The sequence below is a fragment of the Vanacampus margaritifer genome, chromosome 2 (assembly GCF_051991255.1).
Source record: "Vanacampus margaritifer isolate UIUO_Vmar chromosome 2, RoL_Vmar_1.0, whole genome shotgun sequence".
Lineage (NCBI taxonomy): Eukaryota > Metazoa > Chordata > Actinopteri > Syngnathiformes > Syngnathidae > Vanacampus > Vanacampus margaritifer.
The window spans coordinates 17,587,727-17,605,859 of NC_135433.1; the positions used below are offsets into that span (position 1 = coordinate 17,587,727).

Sequence of the window (18,133 nt, forward strand, 5' to 3'; positions counted from 1 at the left end):
TATACAGCAGGGGGCGTGTTTGATATAATGTTTGTTGGCGCAATATTCGCCATTCTCTGTTGTTGGCAGTTGTGAATAAAGACGTGTTTCCAGTCAGTCGTTTACGCTCCTTAATACTGCCCCAGTAGTATATATATATATATATGATGACAAATACTAAAAGTTGAAGTTAAAGTGTCAACTGTGAACGACAACAGGTAATAAACACTGTAAAAGTAATAGCGCCGTTTCTCATAAAAGAAAGTGTCAAAGAATTGTTTTGCCATTTCTCACAGCGCTGTGCTTCAGTGTATGGATGATTAAACATGACATTCCTTCATAATGAGTGTGGGCAGGCTTCGATTAAAAGCTAACCTTTCACACTCCTGCCATAGGTTACCTCTTAAGTCTCACCAATATCGATCCGTTTTGCTTTATTCATCCCGAGTCGTCGGGGGCCCCGGAGCCTCGGGGGCCAGAGAGCAAACAATTAATCTTTCATGAGAACTCCGCCTTCTTCCCCGAGCAAACGGCAACTCACAGGCATGTTTCACAGGATTTGTGCACACCTCTGTGTGATGATTGCAACCGTGGCATGGAAGGTGTCTGCTGGAAGCTGTCAAAGAACGCACAAAAGGGCTGACTGTGTGAAAGGTCACACATGATGTGTCTTTAAATAGTACAACACTTGATAGGTTACTTAGAAACACACCACCACCTTGTTGTACTGCACTGTCTGTATTCCTTTACTTCACATTTTGAACACTAGACAAGGGTTGTATTCAGATTGAAGGAGTATGTAGTAAGACCCAGGGCGTAGGCAAATTAGGCGGTTGCCTAGGGCACCATTTAGTGGAGGGGGCGCCAAATTGCAGGACAAAAAAAAAAGATAAAAAATATTTTACCCCTCAGGTTTTCTAAAATAAAATATGGAAATGACCCTGCTATTATTTTTGTTTTTGTATTTTTGTATTGCAGAATTGTGTTGTTTTATTGTGCTATTATAACATAGTTGATACTTTTATTTTGAAGGATACAGGAAAAGGTCTCATAAAACGGTAGGAACTGACGAAAGTAACCGACTTACTTAGTGGCGCAGTCTTCCAAGTGCAGAGAACACGTGTGCGTGCCACAGGAAATCAGAGAAAATTGAAGTTTACAACTAATTCAGCGAACGATTCTTTAGCACCTGGCTGAGAAGGGAACGAGGTTCGTATTGGAGCAATGTTTCATTGTTTAACTAATGTTGCTATATTTCATGTTCATTGTGCAATTTACTGCATAGTAAAACATTACCATGTTCATCCCCTTGAGTGTGCTAATGCTCCTTGCTAAATATTTAGCAACGCTATTGCTCAAGATTCTGTTTTATTGACTAAGAATCTGTATTTCTGTATAGTTTACTTCAGTTTTAAGGTATTTATAAAGGCAACAGGCAAGGTTAAAATGTTTATTCACAATGTAAATTGTACTCAAGAGATTGTCAAGGCTATAAAAGATAATAATTTAAGGCAATTCATTTATAGTACAGTGGAACCTCGGAGTTTGAACGTCTCGGAACTCGTACAAATCGGACTTCAACCCAAAAAATCTGAGCAAAAAATGCCTCGGAGTTTTAACTCATTTTTGGAGTTCGAACACCCAAGCAAAGCAAGCTAAGACGAACGTACCTTGAAAACGGGTAGCCGAGTGAAGCCGAGCAATGCCGAATGCTCACGTTGCGGTAGTTGAGACGATACACTGCTCATTTCCAGTCAGATCGTGAATACTCCCGGAGGTGCTCCATACTCGCGAGCGCATTTTGATTTTTCCACGACAATTTTCTTCGCCATGGGCCCAAAGAAAGACAAGCGTGCCAGTGGCAGCAAAGAAAAACATACAGTGCTACGAACCACAGTGGAATTAGGAAGGAGATTATCGCGCCGTTGTAAGGACCCCTTTTAGCTGTTCAACAACGTACCTGACGTTAAACAACGCACGCAAGGACCGCTTAGTAGTCTAACAATATGCCCAATGTAAAATACACAAACTCAGCACTGAACTAAAGCAAGCATTAACATAGCATTTATCATCCACTGATGCCATCACACAACAACAAAAGGTAAGATATTTTTTTATTGTTTAAATACTGTACAGGGTGTAAATGTAAAAAACATAAATAGAAATTAAAATAGGAATTTTCTGTTTTTGGAGCTTGGGAACGGATTAATTGCATTTACATTGTTTCCTATGGAAAAAAATGTTTCGGAGGTTGAACAGTTTGGACTTTAAACACTTCGTAGGAACGAATTATGTTCAAACTCCGAGTTACCACTGTATATGGTAGGGCAACCAAATCTGTCCTCGTTTTGGAGGACAGACCATTTTCTTACATCCTGTTGGAGCGTCCGGGGGTTTTATAAATCCATTAAAATGTCCGGTTGTCATTGCGTGACTAATAGGAGGTGAAGTGTAACTGCGACTGGTACCACAATTTCAAGGTCGGGGCAAGTGTCCTCTTTTTTTGGAAATAGGAATATCGTCACCCTAGTATATGGCTTAAATACGGTAAAAGAATACACAAAACATACCGTTTGAGTTATTAATGGCAATTTTCTTTATTTGTATTGTAGCTCTTACGGTGTGTTCACACAAAGGTTTAATAAAAGTTGTGAACCATCAGTCGGATAGACCACCTTTATTTCAACCGAGGATGCTACAAAATGTTATAGAGCATATATATTTTATTTATTTTACATTATACATAGGGGGCTACATTCTACACTTTCGCCTAGGGCACCAAATCACCTATGTATATCACCTGTAATCGATGTAACCTGTAATAATGTGTCCAAAAGGAAAAAATAATAAATGAATTATAAAAAATAAAACAAACAAAACAAACTTCTGCAAGTCATGATTCACAATACTGAGAGAATACTCTGAATGGTTGATGCAGACAATGAAGTTCTGTCTCTGCTCGGCTCTCATTACCCCATACAGAAAATTAACATAATCTGTCAGTAACAGGCTAATTACCGAGCATGATTGGCCAGAATTGTCCCTCCCTCTCTCTCTCTCTCTCTCTCTCTCTCTATCTATATATATCTATATATATATATATATATATATATATATATATATATATATATATATATAGTGGAATTAGTAGAGGACTGACACTTATTTTTTTCCACTTAAAACATTGGATTTACCCACTGTGAGACAAACTGATCGACTGACTGAAAATCAACTAACCGACTATTCAACTCAAAAATAAAAACTTCATCTCTAAATAACTAGGCAGCACCCCCTTTATTTGCTGTGTTGATAATGTTCAAACAAATGTCTTACTCTTGTCCTTCGTTAAACCATGTCCATTGATCTTCAAACTGACTAAATGATTGACATACAACCACCAAAGCAGCCAACTGCCTTACAAACTAACCAATCTGCATAGAAGATTTGTGCTAGTGCAAAGGAACACAAACTTACTGAAACTGCACAGGTATTGAGAAGTATCACATATAGCTCCTGCTCCTGGGTTTGCTCTCCGGCCGGTGGCCCCTGCGGGGCCCGGGGGTTATCCCTCTGCGCTGCCGTGGCCCTGGGGGGCCCTGAGGTGTTGCGCTTGCTCTGTCCTGGTGGAGATTTTCATGCATGCCAGATCCACCACACCAGCATCTATCGAAACTCAGACACAATCTGCTTCTTCCTGTGGTCGTTGAATCGGTGGAGGCTGATGTCTGTGGATCTCACTCTGCTTCGTCTGTCCTTCCTTCCTTTCCTCAGTCTCTCGTTTGGTCTCTTGAGGTCTCCCTGATTTGTTGGAATTTGGATGTTTCTGGGGTTGGTGAAGGACTCTGGTTGGTGGGTGATGTCTGGTCTGTGCTGGATTTCACTTTCCTTTCTTTTCTTTGGTCCTTCCTCGGGTCTCCTGATGGCCTCACGGCTCTGGCTGGGTTCTGAAGTGTTCGGTTTAGGTGAACGGTATGGGATTTTTTAATAGGTTTTAGGTGAACTAATGAATACACACTCACACTCACACGCACATGCACATACTCACCCACATACAAAATAATAATTAATAAAAAAAATATCTGTTAAAAAAAAAGAGAGAGAGAGAGAGCAATGATGATATGTCAAATCGGTAAAATTACCGAATGAACAATACTGAGCTCGCCAGAAAAAAAAAAAGAAGAAGAAAAAAAGAAGTATCACATATTTTGTAAAAGCTCTACATCTTTATCTTCTTATTACACACATTCGTGCGCGCACACACACACACACACTGAGTTGGCGGTGAATTAAAGTTTAAGTCAAGATGCATTAGAAGGCTCGGTGGTGACATTTTAATGACTCTGAGAAAATTAACTCGAGTGAGGCGAGGACAATGCGTTCGATACTGTTAACACAGAGACTGTGCAGCTGCTCCAAAACGCTTGAATGGAGCTGTAATTGCCAACTGTGTACTCACCTGCTTAGCTACTTTAATTAGTGGTAAATTGTTAATGAGATATACAATTATACATCCAGAATTTTCAATAATTAATACTATCCAATGAGTGAGCCATTAGACGGGACGGTTGTTAATAGTGCCATTACTATTTAAAAATGCATTATCCATTCACTGTGTGCATTGCATTTAATGAGCATTAGACAACCTGTTAGAAAAAAACTCCATGTTTATCTAACACCGTACTGGACACCTCATCAGGTACACAATCTAATGACTTCTTGTAATTCACTTCTTGTATTGGATGCCATTAGATTGTGCAAGTGTACCTAGTGTTGTGTCTTGTGAGTGTGAATCCACACTATAGTGCACTTAGGATCTCTTTGACCTTGGATGGATGGATGCATTGACAATCTGACATGTTCTGTATGTTCTCAGAAATAGTTGAGCTACATTATTCTCTTCCCTGTTAGAATCTAAATTCAGTGCAGTGTTCCATTTTAAGATACATCATACAGCATCTTGAATGCTTGCCATAAAACACGAAACTACATGACTACTACTGACAATTCAATCCCCGAAAGCAGTTTAAATAAGCAATATGAAAATTGGTAGACTTGTTTAACATGAGTGGACCCACAAAAAAAAATCTCAATAAGCCATGGTGGAAAAGACACAGGAGGTCTTCCATTCTGGTTTAGACTTTTAGCTTCATTTTCAGTGGTCTTTCAATGACCAACTTGTAATGTAGATTTTGAACCATTGCTGCCAAATTTGAACCATGTATACTAGACAGATGGTTTACTGTAAAGGAAACATGTTTGTTTGAGTCATTGTTTGTGGACAGTGCATGGCAAAGAAGTTGGATGATTTGCCATTAAAACATGAAAGTGAAATATCAGGTGTGTGATCAGGGTTGTAGAATCCAGATCCAGAAAGTAAAAATCCTGCCACAGATTGGCTTTAGCAGCAGGTGTTTCTACTCAACTGGCAGGTAAACGAGCTAGAACAGGGGTGGGCAAACTTTTTGACTTGCGGGCCACAATGGGTTTGAAATTTTGACAGATGGGCCGGACCAGGAGCATTTGGACCTCATAGCACAGTAAACACACACAGATAAATGTACAACCCGATTTACTTATAGTGTGCACTAAGGACTGCGTTTTTCAAATGTGCAAAATCCACTTATTTAGAACAGTTGTTATGAATGTGCCCTGCGTATCTTTCTGTCCCCTTTCTGTGTGTAAAATAGCTTATCAGTGAGACCCCGACCCAGTGATCATATTTTCCTGGTGTGTAGAAGTTACACAGCAGTGACTCTGGTGTAAAACATAATCTGCACAGGAGTCTGAGGGAAGTGGATCCCAACACCAGTCATCCACTGCTCGTACTGCTGCAGCTGGAGAGGGCGTTCTCCAGCTGCACCCGTCACTCACAGCAGTCCTTCACTTTACGTGAGACCGCGCCAGCGATTTTATTTTCTGCGCCCTCGTAATTAAAGAAGCGAAATAACGCCATAAAAAGTGTGTGTTAAGAGCGGCAACTTAATCGCTGTCCTTGGTACCCGCGGTAAAGCACTATTAGGGACGTGAAGGGAATTTTTTTGGGGGGATATTTTCTCTGGCCCACCCATTTTTCCTCAGGCCCACCCACAATAAAAATCCTGGCGCCGCGGCTGGCGCCACCTATTGGTGAAACGCGGGCATTGCAGGGACAAAATTAAATGAATGATTTTGAATTTTTTTCTAGCCTTATTGGATAATTTCGGCGGGCCAGATTGAAAAGCATAACGGGCCGTGGTTTGCCCATGTCTGAGCTAGAAGCACCTGTGGCTAAAGCCAAAATATTTCAAGATTTTTGCTTTCTGGACCTGGATTTCACAACTCTATACGTGATTAAATGAAAAGCTTCCTGGTTGGCCCCTACAGCAGTTTCAGTCCCTCTTTGCAAAGATGAATCCTTGTTTCACTCAATTCTAATGATTTGGTATCATTTACGGCAGCCGCATTTGGACTTGAACTCTCTTCTGATGGGTTTTGTAACTCCTGGCCTTGTTCGCTGTGCTCTCGCTGCATACATGAAGTGAGAAGACTACACCGCACACTTTTAAATTCAAGGCTCAGTGAAGTGGCAGCCATTCATTCGGAGTTCATCGATTGTTGACAAGGAGATGAGTCAAAATTGACCTTTCATCCTTTGTGCTGGTCCACAGACTGCATCCTGAATGTTTTTTTTTTCATTTATTTATTTATTTTTGCTCTTTGTATATTTCTCTTCAAAACATGAATGCCATTCATTGAATGGTACTGCACAGTACTGGCCAAAAGTCTTGGGGCACCATTGCATTTGATGTTTTAGCAACACTCTCATGACCGTAAAGTTGTCAAGAAGACAAAATTTGGTGGAGGACCCAGTCGCAGGGAAGCAGGGCAAGGAGGCGAAGGTAATGTACTTTAAAGGACTTTAATTACTACCAAACAAAAACAAACTCCAAATGGCAAGAGAAAACAAAACGTTGAAACCCTAATCCTATTTGGAAACCCTTAACTCTTTCACTGCCAGACGTTTTCAGAAACGGGATGTCGCCAGTGCCAGCCGATTTAAGCATTTTGACTGATCTTTCAAGGTCCACAGAAAATGTTGTGTTTGGACTATGGAAACACACATACTACCAAATGACCAAAGATTGGACTCTCATCTTTCATCAGAAAAAAAAAGTTTGTTTTTACCTTATTCCGTTTTTCAGCAATCAACAATAGAAAATAGGTTAGTTTCACCGAAATGCTCTGTTTTGAAACAAAAAGCGGAGAAAAAGAGCTTTTTGTGAAACGATGTTATTTCATGCACTCTAGTGAATTCTATCTACACTTCTTTTTGTTCATGAATGATGCCACAAACACCTAAATAGTGCTTTACTTCTGTAATACACCACCACCAACAATGAAGACGTGTTTTTAGTTTGCAAAATACGTTTATTTCCATTCAACAGTGTAACAATTTGACAAAACAATTTCGCAAACTATTTACAAATGTGTGCAACTGTGGTACTACTTACAATTATGTGGATGTTTCAAATACAGTTTTTCTTTTTGTAACGCTCTCCTGCGTGCAAGGGAGCAGGATTTGCACAACAGATTAGTTTCACTTTCGATTGCCCGTTTCGCGTGCGGATGTTACACTTTCTTGACGGCCTTTTTTTCCGGGGAATAGCAAGTAGCAGACTGTACCCACTCCTCCGATGAATATGCATTGGACTCGAGGCACTCTTCGTCGTCCGATTGAACGTCCGCCTGAGCGTGCTCGGTTGTGTTATGCGTTTTCCGGTGTTAGCATCGCTAGCTCGTGAACCTTTATGACGTCGTCATAGCCGCCGCGTCAACGCTTCCAACTTCGCCGTCAACCTCGGAGTCACCATCATCATCATCGATGATGATCATCGTCGTCATCAATGTGCTCTTTAGCGTTGGTCGATGCCTTTCGTCTTTGAAAAAAATTCCCAAGTGTGAGCTCCTTGCAACCGGTCGCCATTGTCCGCTTCCTCGGCCATCTAGCTCCGCCTCACGTCTCCTACTGCCGCGTCAATGCTTTCAACCTCGGAGTCACCATCATCATCATCGATGATGATCATCGTCGTCATCAATGTGCTCTTTAGCGTTGGTCGATGCTTTTCGTCTTTGAAAAAATCTGCTCGAGCGTGAGCTGCTTGCAACCGGTCGCCATGTTCTATTCCCTTGCCCAGCCATTGTCCCCTCTAGCTCCGCCTCACGTCTTCTACTAACGCCTACCCAATCTTGTCAAAAGAGAGTCATTGCTGCAATCTAGGGGCTAAAAATAGTCATTAGGCTCACTAGATCTGCTTGAAACTTTCACCACAGCTGGGCAAGGCTTCTCTCCACCCGTTTCAAAAAAAAAGATTTAAAAAAATGGGTGGACGTCTTTTAACGTCCTTGGCGGCCCTCCGTAGATTTTTACATAACGTCATTAAACGTCTTTGGCAGTAAAGAGTTAAGTAAAACCCTAGTTTAAAACCCTAACCCTAATGTAAAACCCTAATTTGAAACCCCAACCCTAATGCAAAACCTTAGTTTGAAACCCCAACCCTAATTTAAAAACCCTAGTTTGAAACCGTAACCCTAAAATTAAACCCAAGTTTGAAACCTTAATCCTATTTGGAAACCCTAATGTAAAACCCTAGTTTGAAACCCCAACCCTAATTTCAAACCCTATTTTGAAACCCTAATGTAAAAGCCTAGTTTGAAACCCTTACCCTAATGGAAAAACCTAGTTTGAAACCATAACCCTAATTTGAAACCCTAGTTTGAAACCCTAACCCTAATTTGAAACCCTAGTTTTAAACCCTAACCATAAAGTAAAACTCTAAAATAAAACCCTAGTTTGAAACACTAACCCTAATGTAAAACCCTAGTTTTAAACCCTAACCCTATAGTAAAACCCTAGTTTGAAACCCTAACCCTAATGTAAAACCCTAGTTTGAAACCCTTACCCTAATGTAAAACCCTAGTTTGAAACCCTAATCCTATTTGGAAACCCTAATATAAAACCCTAGTTTGAAACCCTAACCCTAAAGTAAAACCATAGTTTGAAACCCCAACCCTAATGCAAAACCCTTCATTTGAAACCGTAACCCTAAAATTAAACCCAAGTTTGAAACCCCAATCCTATTTGGAAACCCTAATGTAAAACCCTAGTTTGAAACCCCAACCCTAATTTCAAACCCTAGTTTGAAACCCTAACCCTATTTTGAAACCCTAATGGAAAAGCCTACTTTGAAACCCTTACCCTAATGTAAAACCCTAGTTTGAAACCTTAATTCTAATTTGAAACCCTAGTTTGAAACCCCAACCCTAATTTGAAACCCTAACCCTAATTTGAAACCCTAGTTTGAAACCCTAACCCTAATGTAAAACCCTAGTTTGAAACCCTAACCCTAATGTAAAACCCTTGTTTGAAACCCTAACCCTAATTTGAAACCCTGGTTTGAAACCCTAACCCTAATTTGAAACGCTAGTTTGAAACCCTAACCCTAATGTAAAACCCTAGTTTGAAACCCTAACCCTAATGTAAAACCCTAGGGTTTAAAACTAGGGTTTCAAATTAGGGTTAGGGTTTCAAACTAGGCTTTTACATTAGGAATAGGATTTCAAATTAGGGTTTTTTATTTGGGTAAGGGTTTCAAACTAGGGTTTTACGTTACGGTTAGGGTTTCAAACTAGGGTTTTACTTTAGGGTTAGGGTTTCAAACTATGGTTTCAAATTAGGGTTAGGGTTTCAAACTAGGGTTTTTCATTAGGGTAAGGGTTTCAACTAGGGTTTTACTTTAGGGTTAGGTTTTCAAATTAGGGTTTTACATTAGGGTTAGGGTTTCAAACTAGGGTTTTACTTTAGGGTTAGGGTTTCAAACAAAGGTTTCAAATTAGGGTTAGGGTTTCAAACTAGGATTTTACTTTCGGGTTAGGGTTTCAAACTAGGGTTTTACATTAGGGTTAGGGTTTCAAACTAGGGTTTTACTTTAGGGTTAGGGTTTCAAACTATGGTTTCAAATTAGGTTTGGGTTGTCAAACAAGGGTTTCAAATTAGGGTTAGGGTTTCAAATTAGGGTTAGGGTTTCAAATTAGGGTTAGGGTTTCAAATTAGGGTTAGGGTTTCAAACTAGGGTTTTACTTTTGGGTTAGGGTTTCAAACTAGGGTTTTACATTAGGGTTAGGGTTTCAAACTAGGGTTTTACATTAGGTTTAGGGTTTTACTTTCGGGTTAGCGTTTCAAACTAGGGTCTTAGATTAGGGTTTCAAACTAGGGTTTTACATTAGGGTTAGGGTTTCAAACTAGGGTTTCAATTTAGGGTTGGGAATTCAAACTAGGGTTTTACATTAGGGTTAGGGTTTCAAACTAGGGTTTTAGATTAGGGTTAGGGTTTCAAACTAGGGTTTTATATTAGGGTTTCCAAATAGGATTAGGGTTCCAAACTAGGGTTTTATTTTAGGGTTAGGGTTTCAAACTAGGGTTTCAAATTAGCATTAGGGTTTCAAACTAGGGTTTCAAATTAGGGTTAGGGCTTCAAACCAGGGTTTCAAATTAGGGTTAGGGTTTCAAACAAGGGTTGTACATTAGGGTTAGGGTTTCAAACTAGGGTTTTACATTAGGATTAGGGTTTCAAACTAGGATTTCAAATTAGGGTTAGGATTTCAAACTAAGGTTTATCATTAGGGTTAGGGTTTCAAACTAGGGTTTTACATTAGGGTTTCCAAATAGGATTAGGGTTTCAAACTAGGGTTTTTAGGGTAAGGGTTTCAAACTAGGGTTTTACATTAGGGTTAGGGTTTCAAACTAGGGTTAGGGTTTCAAACTACGGTTTCAAATTAGGGTTAAGGTTTCAAACTAGGGTTTTACATTAGGGTAAGGGTTTCAAACTAGGCTTTTACATAAGGGTTTCAAAATAGGGTTAGGGTTTCAAACTAGGGTTTGAAATTAGGGTTGGGGTTTCAAACTAGGGTTTTACATTAGGGTAAGGGTTTCAAACTAGGCTTTTACATTAGGGTTTCAAATTAGGGTTAGGGTTTCAAACCAGGGTTTCAAATTAGGGTTAGGGTTTCAAACAAGGGTTTTACATTAGGGTTAGGGTTTCAAACTAGGGTTTTACATTAGGGTTAGGGTTTCAAACTAGGATTTCAAATTAGGGTTAGGATTTCAAACTAGGGTTTATCATTAGGGTTAGGGTTTCAAACTAGGGTTTTACATTAGGGTTTCCAAATAGGATTAGGGTTTCAAACTAGGGTTTTTAGGGTTAGGGTTTCAAACTAGGGTTTTACATTAGGGTTAGGGTTTCAAACTAGGGTTTCAAATTAAGGTTAGGGTTTCAAACTAGGGTTTCAAATTAGGGTTAAGGTTTCAAACTAGGGTTTTACATTAGCGTAAGGGTTTCAAACTAGGCTTTTACATTAGGGTTTCAAACTAGGGTTTGAAATTAGGGTTTGGGTTTTAAACTAGGGTTTTACATTAGGGTTTCCAAATAGGATTAGGGTTTCAAACTTGGGTTTAATTTTAGGGTTACGGTTTCAAACTTGGGTTTAATTTTATGGTTACGGTTTCAAACTAGGGTTTCAAACTAGGGTTTTACCTTAGGGTTAGGGTTTCAAACTAGGGTTTTATATTAGGGTTTCCAAATAGGATTAGGGTTTCAAACTAGGGTTTTACATTAGGGTTAGGGTTTCAAACTAGGGTTTTACTATAGGGTTAGGGTTTGAAATTAGGGTTAGGGTTTCAAACTAGGGATTTACATTAGAGTTAGGGTTTCAAATTAGGGTTTTATTTTAAGGTTTTTCTTTATGGTTAGGGTTTAAAACTAGGGTTTCAAATTAGGGTAAGGGTTTCAAACTAGGCTTTTAGTTTAGGGTTTCAAAATAGGGTTAGTGGTTCAAACTAGGGTTTGAAATTAGGGTTGGAGATTTAAACTAGGGTTTTACATTAGGGTTTCCAAATGTGATTAGGGTTTCAAACTTGGGTTTAATTTTAGGGTTACGGTTTCAAACTAGGGTTTCAAATTAGGATTAGGGTTTCAAACTAGGGTTTTACCTTAGGGTTAGGGTTTCAAACTAGGGTTTTATATTAGGGTTTCCAAATTAGGGTTGGGTTTCAAACTAGGGTTTTACATTAGGGTTAGGGTTTCAAACTAGGGTTTTACTATAGGGTTAGGGTTTGAAATTAGGGTTAGGGTTTCAAACTAGGGATTTACATTAGAGTTAGGGTTTCAAATTAGGGTTTTATTTTAGGGTTTTTCTTTATGGTTAGGGTTTAAAACTAGGGTTTCAAATTAGGGTTGGGGCTTCAAACTAGGGTTTTACGGGTTAGGGTTTCAAACTAGGCTTTTACATTAAGGTTAGGTTTTCAAACTAGGGTTTCAAATTAGGCTTAGGGTTTCAAACTAGGGTTTCAAATCAGAGTTGGGGTTTCAAACTAGGATTTTACAATAGGGTTGGGGTTTCAAACTCAGGTTTTATATTAAGGTTTCAAACTAGGCTTTTACATTAGGGTTAGGGTTTCAAATTAGGGTTTATCATGAGGGTTAGGGTTGACTTTGGAACGTTACAATAAACTACCACAACCTAAAGGTCCATGAAATGGATTGATGTTTAAAATTGGATTCGACTACAAGCCGACTCTGGTGGGACTCGAACCCACAACCTTTGAATTGCCTCTTGCTAACTATCTTAGAAGTCCAACGCGCTGTCCATTGCGCCACAGAGTCAGCTGATGTTGACTTTGGAATGTTACAATAATCTACCACAACCTAAAGGTACCTGAATTGGATTGATGTTTAAAATTCCATTCAACTACAAGCCGACTCTGGTGGGACTCGAACCCACAACCTTTGAATTCCCTCTTATTTACTATCTTAGAAGTCCAACGCGCTGTCCATTGCGCCACAGAGCCGGCTGATGTTGTCTTTGGAATGTTACAATAAACTACCACAACCTAAAGGTCCCTGAATTGCATTGATGTTTAAAATTAGATTCGACTACAAGCCAACTCTGGTGGGAATCGAACCCACAACCTTTGAATTCCCTCTTATTTAGTATCTTAGAAGTCCAACGCGCTGTCCATTGTGCCACAGATGTTGACTTTGGAATGTTACAATAAACTACCACAACCTAAAGGTACCTGAATTGGAATAATTTTTAAAATTTTACTCAACTAAGAGACGACTCTGGTGGGACTCGAACCCACAACCTTTGAATTGCCTCTTACTAACTACCTTAGAAGTCCAACGCGCTGTCCATTGCGCCACAGAGCCTGCTGATGTTAGTTTTGGAATGTTACAATAAACTACCACAACCTAAAGGTACCTGAATTGGAATGATTTTTAAAATTTTATTCAACTAGGAGACGACTCTGGTGGGACTCGAACCCACAACCTTTGAATTACCTCTTACTAACTATCTTAGAAGTCCAACGCGCTGTCCATTGCGCCACAGAGCCTGCCGATGTTGGTTTTGGAATGTTACAATAAACTACCACAACCTAAAGGTACCTGAATTGGATTTATCTTTAAAATTCTATTCAAAGAGGTGACGACTCTGGTGGGACTCGAACCCACAACCTTTGAATTGCCTCTTGCTAACTATCTTAGAAGTCCAATGCGCTGTCCATTGCGCCACAGAGTCAGCTGATGTTGTCTTTGGAATGTTACAATAAACTACCACAACCTAAAGGTACCTGAATTGGATTGATGTTTAAAATTCCATTCAACTACAAGCAAACTCTGGTGGGACTCGAACCCACAACCTTTAAATTCCCTCTTATTTACTATCTTAGAAGTCCAACGCGCTGTCCATTGCGCCACAGAGCCTGCTGATGTTGACTTTGGAATATTACAAGAAACTACCACAACCTAAAGGTCCCTGAATTGCATTGATGTTTAAAATTAGATTCGACTACAAGCCAACTCTGGTGGGAGTCGAACCCACAACCTTTGAATTCCCTCTTATTTAATATCTTAGAAGTCCAACGCGCTGTCCATTGCACCACAGAGCCTGCTGATGTTGACTTTGGAATGTTACAATAAACTACCACAACCTAAAGGTACCTGAATTGGAATGATTTTTAAAATTTTGCTCAACTAGGAGACGACTCTGGTGGGACTCGAACCCACAACCTTTGAATTGCCTCTTACTAACTATCTTAGAAGTCCAACGCGCAGTCCATTGCGCCACAGAGCCTGCTGATGTTGGTTTTGGAATGTTACAATAAACTACCACAACCTAAAGGTACCTGAATTGGATATATCTTTACAATTCTCTTCAAAGAGGAGACGACTCTGGTGGGACTCGAACCCACAACCTTTGAATTGCCTCTTGCTAACTATCTTAGAAGTCCAATGCGCTGTCCATTGCGCCACAGAGTCAGCTGATGTTGACTTTGGAATGTTACAATAAACTACCACAACCTAAAGGTACCTGAATTGGATTGATGTTTAAAATTCCATTCAACTACAAGCCGACTCTGGTGGGACTCGAACCCACAACCTTTAAATTCCCTCTTATTTACTATCTTAGAAGTCCAACGCGCTGTCCATTGCGCCACAGAGCCTGCTGATGTTGACTTTGGAATGTTAAAATAAACTACCACAACCTAAAGGTACCTGAATTGGAATGATTTTAAAATTCCATTCAACTACAAGCCAACTCTGGTGGGACTCGAACCCACAACCTTTGAATTGCCTCTTGCTAACTATCTTAGAAGTCCAATGCGCTGTCCATTGCGCCACAGAGTCAGCTGATGTTGACTTTGGAATGTTACAATAAACTACCACAACCTAAAGGTACCTGAATTGGATTGATGTTTAAAATTCCATTCAACTACAAGCCGACTCTGGTGGGACTCGAACCCACAACCTTTAAATTCCCTCTTATTTACTATCTTAGAAGTCCAACGCGCTGTCCATTGCGCCACAGAGCCTGCTGATGTTGACTTTGGAATGTTACAATAAACTACCACAACCTAAAGGTACCTGAATTGGAATGATTTTTAAAATTTTGCTCAACTAGGAGACGACTCTGGTGGGACTCGAACCCACAACCTTTGAATTGCCTCTTACTAACTATCTTAGAAGTCCAACGCGCTGTCCATTGCGCCACAGAGCCTGCTGATGTTGATTTTGGAATGTTACAATAAACTACCACAACCTAAAGGTACCTGAATTGGATTTATCTTTACAATTCTCTTCAAAGAGGAGACGACTCTGGTGGGACTCGAACCCACAACCTTTGAATTGCCTCTTGCTAACTATCTTAGAAGTCCAATGCGCTGTCCATTGCGCCACAGAGTCAGCTGATGTTGACTTTGGAATGTTACAATAAACTACCACAACCTAAAGGTACCTGAATTGGATTGATGTTTAAAATTCCATTCAACTACAAGCCGACTCTGGTGGGACTCGAACCCACAACCTTTAAATTCCCTCTTATTTACTATCTTAGAAGTCCAACGCGCTGTCCATTGCGCCACAGAGCCTGCTGATGTTGACTTTGGAATGTTAAAATAAACTACCACAACCTAAAGGTACCTGAATTGGAATGATTTTAAAATTCCATTCAACTACAAGCCAACTCTGGTGGGACTCGAACCCACAACCTTTGAATTGCCTCTTGCTAACTATCTTAGAAGTCCAATGCGCTGTCCATTGCGCCACAGAGTCAGCTGATGTTGACTTTGGAATGTTACAATAAACTACCACAACCTAAAGGTACCTGAATTGGATTGATGTTTAAAATTCCATTCAACTACAAGCCGACTCTGGTGGGACTCGAACCCACAACCTTTAAATTCCCTCTTATTTACTATCTTAGAAGTCCAACGCGCTGTCCATTGCGCCACAGAGCCTGCTGATGTTGACTTTGGAATGTTACAATAAACTACCACAACCTAAAGGTACCTGAATTGGAATGATTTTTAAAATTTTGCTCAACTAGGAGACGACTCTGGTGGGACTCGAACCCACAACCTTTGAATTGCCTCTTACTAACTATCTTAGAAGTCCAACGCGCTGTCCATTGCGCCACAGAGCCTGCTGATGTTGATTTTGGAATGTTACAATAAACTACCACAACCTAAAGGTACCTGAATTGGATTTATCTTTACAATTCTCTTCAAAGAGGAGACGACTCTGGTGGGACTCGAACCCACAACCTTTGAATTCCCTCTTATTTAGCATCTTAGAAGTCCAACGCGCTGTCCATTGCGCCACAGAGCCTGCTGATGTTGACTTTGGAATGTTACAATAAACTACCACAACCTAAAGGTACCTGAATTGGAATGATTTTTAAAATTTTGCTCAACTAGGAGACGACTCTGGTGGGACTCGAACCCACAACCTTTGAATTGCCTCTTACTAACTATCTTAGAAGTCCAACGCGCTGTCCATTGCGCCACAGAGCCTGCTGATGTTGACTTTGGAATGTTACAATAAACTACCACAACCTAAAGGTACCTGAATTGGAATGATTTTTAAAATTTTGCTCAACTAGGAGACGACTCTGGTGGGACTCGAACCCACAACCTTTGAATTGCCTCTTACTAACTATCTTAGAAGTCCAACGCGCTGTCCATTGCGCCACAGAGCCTGCTGATGTTGATTTTGGAATGTTACAATAAACTACCACAACCTAAAGGTACCTGAATTGGATTTATCTTTACAATTCTCTTCAAAGAGGAGACAACTCTGGTGGGACTCGAACCCACAACCTTAGAATTGCCTCTTGCTAACTATCTTAGAAGTCCAACGCGCTGTCCATTGCGCCACAGAGCCTGCTGATGTTGTCTTTGGAATGTTACAATAAACTACCACAACCTAAAGGTCCCTGAATTGCATTGATGTTTAAAATTAGATTCGACTACAAGCCGACTCTGGTGGGAGTCGAACCCACAACCTTTGAATTCCCTCTTATTTAGTATCTTAGAAGTCCAACGTGCTGTCCATTGCGCCACAGAGCCTGCTGATGTTGACTTTGGAATGTTACAATAAACTACCACAACCTAAAGGTACCTGAATTGGAATGATTTTTAAAATTTTGCTCAACTAGGAGACGACTCTGGTGGGACTCGAACCCACAACCTTTGAATTGCCTCTTACTAACTATCTTAGAAGTCCAACGCGCTGTCCATTGCGCCACAGAGCCTGCTGATGTTGATTTTGGAATGTTACAATAAACTACCACAACCTAAAGGTACCTGAATTGGAATGATTTTTAAAATTTTACTCAACTAGGAGACGACTCTGGTGGGACTCGAACCCACAACCTTTGAATTGCCTCTTACTAACTATCTTAGAAGTCCAACGCGCTGTCCATTGCGCCATAGAGCCTGCTGATGTTGGTTTTGGAATGTTACAATAAACTACCACAACCTAAAGGTACCTGAATTGGATTTATCTTTAAAATTCTATTCAAAGAGGTGACGACACTGGTGGGACTCGAACCCACAACCTTTGAATTGCCTCTTGCTAACTATCTTAGAAGTCCAATGCGCTGTCCATTGCGCCACAGAGTCAGCTGATGTTGACTTTGGAATGTTACAATAAACTACCACAACCTAAAGGTACCTGAATTGGATTGATGTTTAAAATTCCATTCAACTACAAGCCAACTCTGGTGGGACTCGAACCCACAACCTTTAAATTCCCTCTTATTTACTATCTTAGAAGTCCAATGCGCTGTCCATTGCGCCACAGAGCCTGCTGATGTTGACTTTGGAATGTTACAATAAACTACCACAACCTAAAGGTACCTGAATTGGAATGATTTTTAAAATTTTGCTCAACTAGGAGACGACTCTGGTGGGACTCGAACCCACAACCTTTGAATTGCCTCTTACTAACTATCTTAGAAGTCCAACGCGCTGTCCATTGCGCCACAGAGCCTGCTGATGTTGATTTTGGAATGTTACAATAAACTACCACAACCTAAAGGTACCTGAATTGGATTTATCTTTACAATTCTCTTCAAAGAGGAGACGACTCTGGTGGGACTCGAACCCACAACCTTTGAATTGCCTCTTGCTAACTATCTTAGAAGTCCAACGCGCTGTCCATTGCGCCACAGAGCCTGCTGATGTTGTCTTTGGAATGTTACAATAAACTACCACAACCTAAAGGTCCCTGAATTGCATTGATGTTTAAAATTAGATTCGACTACAAGCCGACTCTGG

At 40.3% G+C, this 18,133-nt stretch overlaps 1 protein-coding gene and 29 non-coding genes across 30 annotated transcripts in view; all 30 read right to left on the reverse strand.

The window, feature by feature from the left end:
- hs3st2 (heparan sulfate (glucosamine) 3-O-sulfotransferase 2) overlaps positions 1-18,133 on the reverse strand; it is a 33,343-nt gene that overhangs the window by 3,144 nt on the left and 12,066 nt on the right. The gene's annotated exons all lie outside the window — the stretch shown is intronic.
- Positions 12,586-12,677, reverse strand: trnar-ucu (transfer RNA arginine (anticodon UCU)). Its single transcript is given in 2 exon segments — positions 12,586-12,621; positions 12,641-12,677. It is a non-coding gene; the product is annotated as a tRNA-Arg (tRNA).
- Positions 12,771-12,862, reverse strand: trnar-ucu (transfer RNA arginine (anticodon UCU)). The gene is given in 2 exon segments: positions 12,771-12,806; positions 12,826-12,862. It is a non-coding gene; the product is annotated as a tRNA-Arg (tRNA).
- On the reverse strand, positions 13,132-13,223 carry trnar-ucu (transfer RNA arginine (anticodon UCU)). Its single transcript is given in 2 exon segments — positions 13,132-13,167; positions 13,187-13,223. It is a non-coding gene; the product is annotated as a tRNA-Arg (tRNA).
- On the reverse strand, positions 13,317-13,408 carry trnar-ucu (transfer RNA arginine (anticodon UCU)). The gene is given in 2 exon segments: positions 13,317-13,352; positions 13,372-13,408. It is a non-coding gene; the product is annotated as a tRNA-Arg (tRNA).
- On the reverse strand, positions 13,502-13,593 carry trnar-ucu (transfer RNA arginine (anticodon UCU)). The gene is given in 2 exon segments: positions 13,502-13,537; positions 13,557-13,593. It is a non-coding gene; the product is annotated as a tRNA-Arg (tRNA).
- On the reverse strand, positions 13,687-13,778 carry trnar-ucu (transfer RNA arginine (anticodon UCU)). Its single transcript is given in 2 exon segments — positions 13,687-13,722; positions 13,742-13,778. It is a non-coding gene; the product is annotated as a tRNA-Arg (tRNA).
- Positions 13,872-13,963, reverse strand: trnar-ucu (transfer RNA arginine (anticodon UCU)). Its single transcript is given in 2 exon segments — positions 13,872-13,907; positions 13,927-13,963. It is a non-coding gene; the product is annotated as a tRNA-Arg (tRNA).
- On the reverse strand, positions 14,057-14,148 carry trnar-ucu (transfer RNA arginine (anticodon UCU)). The gene is given in 2 exon segments: positions 14,057-14,092; positions 14,112-14,148. It is a non-coding gene; the product is annotated as a tRNA-Arg (tRNA).
- On the reverse strand, positions 14,242-14,333 carry trnar-ucu (transfer RNA arginine (anticodon UCU)). Its single transcript is given in 2 exon segments — positions 14,242-14,277; positions 14,297-14,333. It is a non-coding gene; the product is annotated as a tRNA-Arg (tRNA).
- Positions 14,427-14,518, reverse strand: trnar-ucu (transfer RNA arginine (anticodon UCU)). Its single transcript is given in 2 exon segments — positions 14,427-14,462; positions 14,482-14,518. It is a non-coding gene; the product is annotated as a tRNA-Arg (tRNA).
- trnar-ucu (transfer RNA arginine (anticodon UCU)) lies at positions 14,611-14,702 on the reverse strand. The gene is given in 2 exon segments: positions 14,611-14,646; positions 14,666-14,702. It is a non-coding gene; the product is annotated as a tRNA-Arg (tRNA).
- trnar-ucu (transfer RNA arginine (anticodon UCU)) lies at positions 14,796-14,887 on the reverse strand. The gene is given in 2 exon segments: positions 14,796-14,831; positions 14,851-14,887. It is a non-coding gene; the product is annotated as a tRNA-Arg (tRNA).
- On the reverse strand, positions 14,981-15,072 carry trnar-ucu (transfer RNA arginine (anticodon UCU)). Its single transcript is given in 2 exon segments — positions 14,981-15,016; positions 15,036-15,072. It is a non-coding gene; the product is annotated as a tRNA-Arg (tRNA).
- On the reverse strand, positions 15,166-15,257 carry trnar-ucu (transfer RNA arginine (anticodon UCU)). The gene is given in 2 exon segments: positions 15,166-15,201; positions 15,221-15,257. It is a non-coding gene; the product is annotated as a tRNA-Arg (tRNA).
- trnar-ucu (transfer RNA arginine (anticodon UCU)) lies at positions 15,351-15,442 on the reverse strand. The gene is given in 2 exon segments: positions 15,351-15,386; positions 15,406-15,442. It is a non-coding gene; the product is annotated as a tRNA-Arg (tRNA).
- Positions 15,535-15,626, reverse strand: trnar-ucu (transfer RNA arginine (anticodon UCU)). The gene is given in 2 exon segments: positions 15,535-15,570; positions 15,590-15,626. It is a non-coding gene; the product is annotated as a tRNA-Arg (tRNA).
- Positions 15,720-15,811, reverse strand: trnar-ucu (transfer RNA arginine (anticodon UCU)). The gene is given in 2 exon segments: positions 15,720-15,755; positions 15,775-15,811. It is a non-coding gene; the product is annotated as a tRNA-Arg (tRNA).
- On the reverse strand, positions 15,905-15,996 carry trnar-ucu (transfer RNA arginine (anticodon UCU)). The gene is given in 2 exon segments: positions 15,905-15,940; positions 15,960-15,996. It is a non-coding gene; the product is annotated as a tRNA-Arg (tRNA).
- On the reverse strand, positions 16,090-16,181 carry trnar-ucu (transfer RNA arginine (anticodon UCU)). Its single transcript is given in 2 exon segments — positions 16,090-16,125; positions 16,145-16,181. It is a non-coding gene; the product is annotated as a tRNA-Arg (tRNA).
- trnar-ucu (transfer RNA arginine (anticodon UCU)) lies at positions 16,275-16,366 on the reverse strand. Its single transcript is given in 2 exon segments — positions 16,275-16,310; positions 16,330-16,366. It is a non-coding gene; the product is annotated as a tRNA-Arg (tRNA).
- trnar-ucu (transfer RNA arginine (anticodon UCU)) lies at positions 16,460-16,551 on the reverse strand. The gene is given in 2 exon segments: positions 16,460-16,495; positions 16,515-16,551. It is a non-coding gene; the product is annotated as a tRNA-Arg (tRNA).
- Positions 16,645-16,736, reverse strand: trnar-ucu (transfer RNA arginine (anticodon UCU)). Its single transcript is given in 2 exon segments — positions 16,645-16,680; positions 16,700-16,736. It is a non-coding gene; the product is annotated as a tRNA-Arg (tRNA).
- trnar-ucu (transfer RNA arginine (anticodon UCU)) lies at positions 16,830-16,921 on the reverse strand. Its single transcript is given in 2 exon segments — positions 16,830-16,865; positions 16,885-16,921. It is a non-coding gene; the product is annotated as a tRNA-Arg (tRNA).
- Positions 17,015-17,106, reverse strand: trnar-ucu (transfer RNA arginine (anticodon UCU)). The gene is given in 2 exon segments: positions 17,015-17,050; positions 17,070-17,106. It is a non-coding gene; the product is annotated as a tRNA-Arg (tRNA).
- trnar-ucu (transfer RNA arginine (anticodon UCU)) lies at positions 17,200-17,291 on the reverse strand. The gene is given in 2 exon segments: positions 17,200-17,235; positions 17,255-17,291. It is a non-coding gene; the product is annotated as a tRNA-Arg (tRNA).
- Positions 17,385-17,476, reverse strand: trnar-ucu (transfer RNA arginine (anticodon UCU)). The gene is given in 2 exon segments: positions 17,385-17,420; positions 17,440-17,476. It is a non-coding gene; the product is annotated as a tRNA-Arg (tRNA).
- trnar-ucu (transfer RNA arginine (anticodon UCU)) lies at positions 17,570-17,661 on the reverse strand. The gene is given in 2 exon segments: positions 17,570-17,605; positions 17,625-17,661. It is a non-coding gene; the product is annotated as a tRNA-Arg (tRNA).
- trnar-ucu (transfer RNA arginine (anticodon UCU)) lies at positions 17,755-17,846 on the reverse strand. The gene is given in 2 exon segments: positions 17,755-17,790; positions 17,810-17,846. It is a non-coding gene; the product is annotated as a tRNA-Arg (tRNA).
- On the reverse strand, positions 17,940-18,031 carry trnar-ucu (transfer RNA arginine (anticodon UCU)). The gene is given in 2 exon segments: positions 17,940-17,975; positions 17,995-18,031. It is a non-coding gene; the product is annotated as a tRNA-Arg (tRNA).